Here is a 9,234-nt window from a genome sequence, read left to right as displayed (position 1 = left end):
AAAATCATTCCCGAACTCCATTGGTGAGTGATTTACTCTGAGGAAAAAATAAAGACGCTGATTTTCCGGGTCACGGATCGTGGACGCTGGGTCGCCAGTGATAAGACCGGCTTTGGCTACGTCGAAGCGGCGTGTTTTGAAATACAGCATCGCGTGAAGTAAGCGATGCATTTGAAAGGCAGTCTCAGCCAGCAAAAGTGCAACGTAGCGAGCACAGCAGGAGGGTTTAATGGCAGGTGATTGCCTCCCACGAGGCAGCTCTGTTCGTCTGTGACTGATCTCCTTTCTTATTAAATTTTAGATGGCCTGTTTTCCTCAGTTGCGTGTTATATTATGTTGGTAATTTTCACATTACGGAAACCATTACAACTAATTTTACCAAGCCATTCTCAATTCACTATTATTTTTTAAAACGCTCCGCCAGTGACAAGGTTTAGGAATGCTGCTAGAGTAGTTTTGCTAATAGCTAGTCGAATTTTCAGTAGCAAAGCACTGAGAATATGAACATTCATTTACTATGGCTATGTTTCCAAACAGGTTAACGCTCGTTTGACCACACTTTCCACAAACGTGACGTCATCTCGACGTCACATGCAACATCTACGACCGCATGATCGGCTATCGACTTTCGTTAACTTTCGATACAGACCCCTGACAAGACTTAATGTGCACACACTGGATATTTAGAAAAACACGACGTTCTTGGAATGATATATTATATTTACTGCATTAATAAAATGTTACATAATGATTTATCGATGGTTAATGGCTTCACATAAGGGTGCTCTCTTAGTAGTGAGTTATTATCATCAATATTTTGGAAATTAAACATGAAACACGTTTGTTTTGTAATTAGTAGTATGCCGTTTCAAGCCATCAGAGCACTGAAAATTTATTACAGAAATGTGATCATTATCGTTAAATGTCACTTAGTAACGTATCAACAGTGTATAAGGGTTTGTTTGTCTTGTTGCTCTGGGTGATAATTAGACGAAATATTTGTCAGGATTTGTCACCAGTGGGTCCTTCAGGTGTGGCACTATGTGAACGCCGAGAAGTAAGTTTAAACAGTTTTACTGACAAAGGCTGATCATAAAACATGCATCCTACGTGCACCCATCACCACTGTGTCTGACATCGTAATTATGGTCGTATCGAAAGGTTCCATGGTGAGCTAAGAAAAAGAGTCATATTTGCACGTGAGACCACGCTGCGGATGGCGGCCAGTGGCTTACTCCCTGCGTCGCACTGCGGCCGGATGCACGTCTACTGACCGAGCAGATTGTCAGCACTCCAGATAGGTCGGCTGGCGAGCGCGTGTTACGTACTGTATGTCTGCGTGCAACCGGTTGACCCATACATCATTCTCCCCACAGCAGAAGAGCAACCGTAGTTGGCTCAAAACGACTTCCTGGGCGTTATGAATCTATTTCGCCATTTGTGGCATCAGAAGGCATTGCAACATGTATTTCATTTGCAGACACAGCAACGTTCGGTACAGAGAAGCGTGCCTTCATGATGACAATTTCATACATGACAAATGCTGTTGACAAAAAAACAATTTAATAAAAGCAATAAAAACACAATACTGACAAGCAAGTAGGCATTAACATTACTGAATGAATCGAAAGACTTAATTCTGTTTGCTGCTTCAATGAAGCTTAACTCATTATTGGAAGAAATCACATTTCCATGGATATCCTTAATTAAATTACTGCAAATGGAAAACCTTGATAAGAAATGCTTTCCATATGTTAATATGTATGAATCATTGTAATAAGCAGATAACATTCTCATTAATGGCAAATGCCCAGTTGAATGAAATGTAGTAGGCAATATACTAGGCATACAAAATACTTCACATGATAAATCACAATGTGTTGCATTCAAGATTAATCCACTATTATTCAATTTGAGTGTAAAGGGTAGCTCAGTTGTATCATAATTTTTACATGTAAATGTGACATCAAGGTTGGAGTTAAATGAGACAATTACACCTTCCAAACATCATTTAAGAAATGGATGATAAAGATGCGTTAAAATTCTAGGGCAATCATCTCTTGGAGAATGATTCATAAACACATCTATACACATCTATACACTCTACTATCTAAGAATACTTCTGATTCAGCGCAAATTAACTTATGACTTCGTTTACACATACGCAAATCATTTTCATTTACTGACAAAATATCTTCGATGCACGCTGATCAGTAGATAATTTGTTCAGTACATATCTTACTTGAATCCCTGCCTGTCTCCATTTCACAAGTTAAGTATAAATCTTATACATTTCAAAATTATTCTTTGATCTAGCAGTGGGTATAGAAGCAATAACAGTTAATTAATATTCAATCTTTAAAGAGTGTGAGCTGGTTTACTTATAGTAATTGTATAAATTGTAAAAACAGGGTAAATCATAGTATAGGTTGCATCTACCTCTCGCTCAATTAATAGTAGGATCTGTAAAAATTGTTCTGGATGCAGTAGTACACTGCTCAAACAATCATTTCAACTACTTTCTAAGGCTGTTCTTAAGTTAGGGGCATCAGATCTAGCATTTGATAAACTATTTGTAATCCTTAACAAAAGTGTTTTTAAATTTAAGTGTGCACTCACAGAATTTAATCCTTGGAATAGTTCTAGGATTTTTGTTTTCATTTCATTAGGAATTACGTGGAAATGTGACATAAAATGCTTTACAATCTGTTCAATGAAAACTGTGAAGTTAGTAATAGTTCTTTGCATATTCTTTAATTAGGTAATTTCATTAGAGATGTTAGTTGAATTTGTACTGGACTGTTGTGCAAGAGCTAATACTTTGCTTTTAGCTTCCAGTAGATCTCGACTAGTTAAAGTACCAATAATGGTACGAAGGATGCTCCCTCCAAAATCAAACCAGGCACGTTTATATCTAATTAACGTTTTGTGTAGCAAAGGCCTTAAAAATCAGTAAAACTCTTGTTCATAATTAGTAAACGTAGACTCTGCCTGCATTCTGGCTGTGACCCAGTTATTATACGGAGATGTACCCATTTCCAAAATTGTATATTACCCTTAACAGAACGATTTAGATCAATTTGCTTCTTTACAGAACTGAACTGTTGCTGGATTTCACTCAGACTGTACTCGAGGACAAGTTTTGAATTACTTGTTGAAACTACCATGTTTGATAGTGCTTCAAACAAAACACCTGCACTCTGTGGTACTACGACTACAGCATAAGTAAAATACGCTATCATAGGAAACATTAGAATAAAAATGAACAATGGTTAATTAAGTCTAAATACTAGAGTTAACAATGAACATAAATTAAATGAGTTTCTTGTAGTAACCGGTAGAATAAAAGGTTTAGTTTCACTTGTGCACTGTTGTAATAGCTTCAGTACAAAATGTTCACAACATATTCACATAATCACATGGCTGAAATAAACATATGCATTGCACTGTCACACCTACATACGTTTATGCAGATTTTAGAGGTCTCTGGAACAGGATCGCTCGGGACTTGGTGATGCCTTGGCCTCGAATTCTAGACCGTTACATCGCGATTCTCGTTTCCTGGGTTTAAGAAGAACAGATCTGCCTCTCGGTCTGTCCTCGTCATCTTGGAATACTACAGGGAGTCTACCCAGAAATTGTTTTACACGATTGACATGAACGACAATCGAACGAAAGGGCTGTTGGGGCTTAAGAGTGACTAGTGACAACACCTCCAAGATTGGATATGGTCCTCTCCAAAACTTCTTAATTTTTTTATTTGACTCTTCTTTAACACCACATTGCTCAGATACACAAGATCTCCAACTCGATACTGTGGCACTGCTGCTTGGCGGTCGTTGTCTTGCTTGCTGAAAAAAGGATTGATGATTTCGCTGTTTCACTCCCCTCCATGCTTGTTTAGCTTGCATGCTAGATCCCTTACATGTTCATTGCTGATTCGGGCAGTCTATCTCGCAAAGTCCAAGGGTGGATGCATTCTTCTTCCACAGACGATCTCACATGGACTTAGACCAGTTGATCTGTGCATTTTGCCATTGTAACAACTTACCAAGTAAGGTAAACAGACATGCGAGTTGTAGAGTTTGCTGATCACACAATGGCTAACCATTTTAACGATTGTTCTGTGGACTCGCTCAACTCTTCCATTTCCTTCAGGGTGTGCTGGTGTAGTTCTTAACTCAGTTATTTGCATGAGCTTACAAATCTGTTTAAGTGATCCACTCATAAAATTCGTTCCTTGAGCACTAGATTTACTTAATGGTGATCCAAAGTTAAGAATCCATTTGCTTACAAAAACTGTAGTATAGTCTCAGCGCTCTGATGAGGTATTGGTATCGTGAGAAGGTATCTAGAGAAATGATCTAACATTGACAATAAGTATTTGTTTCCATCTTTAGTCATAGGCAACGGTTCTATGACGTCTAGTCCTACTCATTCAAATGGTTTGCTTGTCTCTCGCACTTCTTGCACGGTGCTCTACTTTTTCCTACATTATTCCGTCTGTTACAGGAATCACATTGTGAAACAAACTTGAAAAGTCAGCTTTTGCGGCTCAGCCACCAAAACATTTGAACTATTTTAATGTTTGTTGCTTTTTTACCACAATGTCGTGGTAATAAAGAATCATGTTGTTCTCTCATGATTTGCTCTTTAATGCTTCCTGGAATATCTAGGAGGTTTCTTGACTAGTGATTTTCTACAATAATCTATCTATTTCGACAAAATTCTTGAGCTGCCTTTAACTCTTCTTCTCGACTTATTGTAACACAAACATTGACTTTTCCACTCATTGCATCAGCATTCACAGGTCGGCATATAACCTTAAATTGGTACTCACTTAGTCTTAATGCTCATCTTGTCAATTTGGAACTTGTACCCTTTAAGGTCAATAACCATTTAAGTGCGGCATGATCTGCAATAACAGTAAATTCTCTTCCTGTTAAGAAACATCTGTTATGTGTTGTACCAAAAAACAAAGCACAAGGCTCCTTCTCAGTAGTAGTATAATTACATTCTGCTTTGTTGGATGTTCATGACCATCAGCTTCTTGAGACAAAATTGCACCTTGGACAAAATTGGATGCATCAGTTAGAAGAATATAAGGTTTACTGATATCTTGATAGGCTAACACTGGGGCTGTGGTTAGAGCAATTTTAAGTCCTTCCATCGCCTTTTTGCACCAATTTTGCACCAATTAAATGTGGCTCTTTTCTTCAGTAGCTGTGTCATTGGACGTGCTGTATTCGCATAACTGGCAATAAATTGTCTGTAGAAATTTGACAATCCCAAGAATGATTGTAGTTCTCTCAAATTCTGTAATTCAGGAAAATTCTTTACATCTTCAATTAATTTTTCATCAGGTTGAACACTTTCACTGGTTATAACATGACCAAGATAGTTAACTTTACTTTGTGCAAAATGCCATTTATCTACTGATAAAGACAGGTTTGCGATTCTTATAGGCTCAAAACAGCTTGTAGTCTCTGAGTACGCTGCTTCATGTTTTCACCAAACATTATTACATCATCACAGTAAACAAGTGCTTGTGTTGGGGTGATCCCTGGTAAAATTGAATGTATCAGGCGTTGAAATTTAATTGGAGCATTACGAAGTCGAAATGTCATATGAAGATACTTGCATACTCCTATTGCTGTTACAAATGAAGTATTTGTGTGAACATCTGGATGCACTGTTAATTGGTGATAACCATTTGTCAAATCACATACTGAAAAAATTTGACATCTGCCCAAGTAATTCAAGGTTTCCACTACATTTGGTAAGGGGTAAATATCGGTGGTGGTCACAGCATTCAAAGATCGGTAATCAACAGAAAAACGGAACTGTGGTTCTCCAGAAATTGATTTCTTATTTACAATTACAACAGGTGAACACCACGGTGGGTGATCTCGTGGTTTTATAATTTCAGCTTCTAATTGTTCTTTAACCATGTCTTCTACCGACTCTCATTGATTGAATGGTGTTCGGTAAGGTTTCTGTGTGACTGGGGCTGCATTCCCTGTATGAATACGATGCTGAACTGAATGAGTGACAGGTAAATTTGCACGTTCTCGGAATAAATCTGCATACTCCAACAAAACAGGCGCTAAAATATTCTCTTTATCAGGTGTCAAATGTTCTATCTTCTTCCAAATCTTGGGCTTCAGTTCATTATTAACTTTGCCTCCTTATTATAATTTTACGGTACTGCTACAAACATCTATGTTTATAACTGCAGCACTTGTTACCTCATCTGGAATCTGTATTACGTCACTTTTCCTTACACTCGACACTTCATCAACTTTTGTTCCTCGTGGCAAAACAACATCCCCATTGCTCATATTCGTTATTGTAACCGGGACTTTTGCGACATCCTGTCTCACCATAGTACCGACACCTACACTTCTAGCAACATAACAATGTATTTTATCCAGTAACTCACTTTTCTTGGATCGCTCAATTAATTACAAAGTTCCTTCCTTGCCTCAGAGTGACTTAACTTCAACGTAGGTCAACGTAGATTGTCTTTCCTGTTCCCTTGGGAATTAGCTGAGGCTGATCTGTTTGAACATTGACTTGGACGGTTTGAAATGATTCATCGTTTGGGTGGTGCATTACCAAAGCGTCAGTATAGCTGCTAATTTGAGTAAGATCTGAAGAACGATTTCCTAGATTGTAGTTGTTACCGCCTTGTCTGATCTTTCTTTCTGTGACAAATATCTCTGCCTCTTTAGCGGACAGAAAATCACCGTCGTAACGCGTTTCGTTATTTGAAACTACTTGCACCATTGCTGTGTAATTATCTTTATCTTTATTTTCACCTTCATCTTGGCCTTGTTCTAGAATTAATTCTACGCCAACTTCTCCATAGTTACGTAGTTTTCCTCTGTTTAACCCTCGCACTTTTAATAGTGGTGGTTTCAATTTATCCTCTTTGTCTATGTCACACCACATTAATGAGGTCTGTGCTCCTGTGTCAATAAGTAGTTTGATGTTTCTCCCACGATATACGGCACCTATTACGAAGTCATTTTCGGTCTGATTTTCGCTGGAACTAACAGGAATCACTGTCTCTAGCAGGGGGCCGATAGAGGGGTGGCCACTACGTCCACAAACTCGTTTAAAGATCTGGCCGATTGTCTGTTGTTCGCATTACCTTTCCTCTTGTTGCGACAATCTCTCGAAACATGATCCTGCATCCCGCAATGATAGCAGATTCGATTCTCTTTACAATCCTTACGCTTGTGACCCTGATTTTGCAGCGTTGTACTGTTGTGTTGTAAACTCTGCGTTCTTGTTTCTGCATCCCATTCGGTCGTCTTAGTGCTTCAACAAAACCAACAGCTCATTCTAGTTCTAATAATTTCCGGGTATGCAGCCGGATCCCGTCGACATTCTGCCACGATATTTCGGCCCAGAGACGTCCGGCCGAAATATCGTGGCAGAATGTCGACGGGATCCGGCTGCATACCCGGAAATTATTAGAAGAAGAAATACGCCGGGAAAATTTCAGAAGTCAGCTCATTCTACTGCTTCCTGAAACGTTATACATCGTGCCAATCTAAGAGCTGTGCTTACTTCCTCTCTGTGCAACCCATGAATGAATGTGTCCATGGCTCTCTGGTCAACTTTGAACAACTAAACGCGATTTTCATTTTCATCTTCTACTAACTTGTACGTTTGAGCGTTGATATTTCGAATTCTTTCGGCAAACTGCTCGATAGATTCGCCTCGTCGCATTCGCAAACTGTAAAGCTGCTCTCTGTAAAATCTGATCACGTTTTTACGTTTAAATCTATGAATAACAATCGTTTTAAACTTATTTTAATCTTCTGTTTTCACGCAAGGAGCTTCTGCGCTAATGAAATCTTGCGCTGCTCCCTGAATTCTTAATTTGGCAACCACTAGCTTGTCGGAATCTGTCCATGATCCTAACAGGGCGGGACCTTCAAATTTACGAAAAAACACGTTCACATCGTCTTCGGGTTTCCTGCTAAAAACTGCTAAAAACTGTACTGCATGAACTATTATTTGACAAGTCTCTCGGAATGTTATGGTCGCTTCTTTCTGCTTGTAATTGCCGAATCTCTTCTTGCAGTTCATTAATAACAGTTTTAGATCGACGACGTTACTCTGACTGCGTCAGTTCGGCTAATTTAACGCCAATTAGTCACTCAAATGTAAAATAAAAATCCATTACTGCCTTTCGTATTGTAGACAAACTGGACTAGACCAACCGGAAGTCCAGCGTTGGATGTCCCTGCATAGTCGGAAGATGTTCATGCTGCTGCTGCTGCTCGAAGTTCACGTTGTGCTGCACCTCTTCAGGAGTGTAAAGCACTCCGTCTTCAGGCCACAAGTGGCCCATCGGGACCATCCGACCGCCGTGTCATACTCAGCTAAGGATGCGGATAGGAGGGGCGTGTGGTCAGCACACCGCTCTCCCAGTCGTTATGATGGTTTCTTTGACCGGAGCCGCTACTATTCGGTCGAGCTCCTCAATTGGCGTCACGAGGCTGAGTGCACCCCGAAAAATGGCAACAGCACATGGCGGCTGGATGGTCACCCATCCAAGTGCCGGCCACGCCCGACAGCGCTTATCTTCGGTGATCGCACGGGAACCGGTGTATCCACTGTGGCAAGGCCGTTGCCCTTCAGAACTGTAGATTTTCCATAATAATCCCACTTCTGACACCACTTCTATAAGGGGGTTGTTTGTGTTGTTGTTCCAGATGACAATTAGACGAAATATTTGTCAGGGTTTGTAAGCAGTGTATCACTGAGGTGCGGCAATACGAGAACGCCGAGAAGTAAGTTGAAACAGTTTTATTAACAAAGGCTGATTATAAAACGCGCACTCTAGGCACACCACATCATTGTGTCTGACATAATTACGGTCGTATCGAAAGGCTCCATGGTGAGCTAAGAAAGAGAGACATATGTACACCCGAGGCCGCGCTACTTTACACGGCGCGCTGCAGGCGGCGGCCAGTGGCCTACTCCCTGCGTCGCACTGCGGCCGGACGCACGTGCACTGGCCGAGCAGACTGTCGGCACTCCAGACAGGTCGGCTGGCGAGCACGTGTTACGTACCGTAGAGTTGCGTGCAACCCGTAGACCCTTACAGATGTATACATTCAAGAGAGAATATGAAGATCGGGGCACGAGACGAACTTCACATGATTAAGTGTTAGCGTAATAGATAACGGTGGAGTTTGTCGAGTCGAAAGTTGT

At 40.2% G+C, this 9,234-nt stretch overlaps 1 pseudogene; it reads right to left on the bottom strand.

Annotated features, from left to right (window-relative positions):
* Positions 1-8,535: 8,535 nt before the first annotated feature.
* On the bottom strand, positions 8,536-8,652 carry LOC124720651 (annotated as a pseudogene).
* Between the last annotated feature and the right edge of the window lie 582 nt (positions 8,653-9,234).

This window comes from Schistocerca piceifrons, chromosome 11 (genome assembly GCF_021461385.2).
Source record: "Schistocerca piceifrons isolate TAMUIC-IGC-003096 chromosome 11, iqSchPice1.1, whole genome shotgun sequence".
In the NCBI taxonomy this organism is placed as follows: domain Eukaryota; kingdom Metazoa; phylum Arthropoda; class Insecta; order Orthoptera; family Acrididae; genus Schistocerca; species Schistocerca piceifrons.
This window is presented reverse-complemented; position numbering and strand designations above follow the sequence as displayed.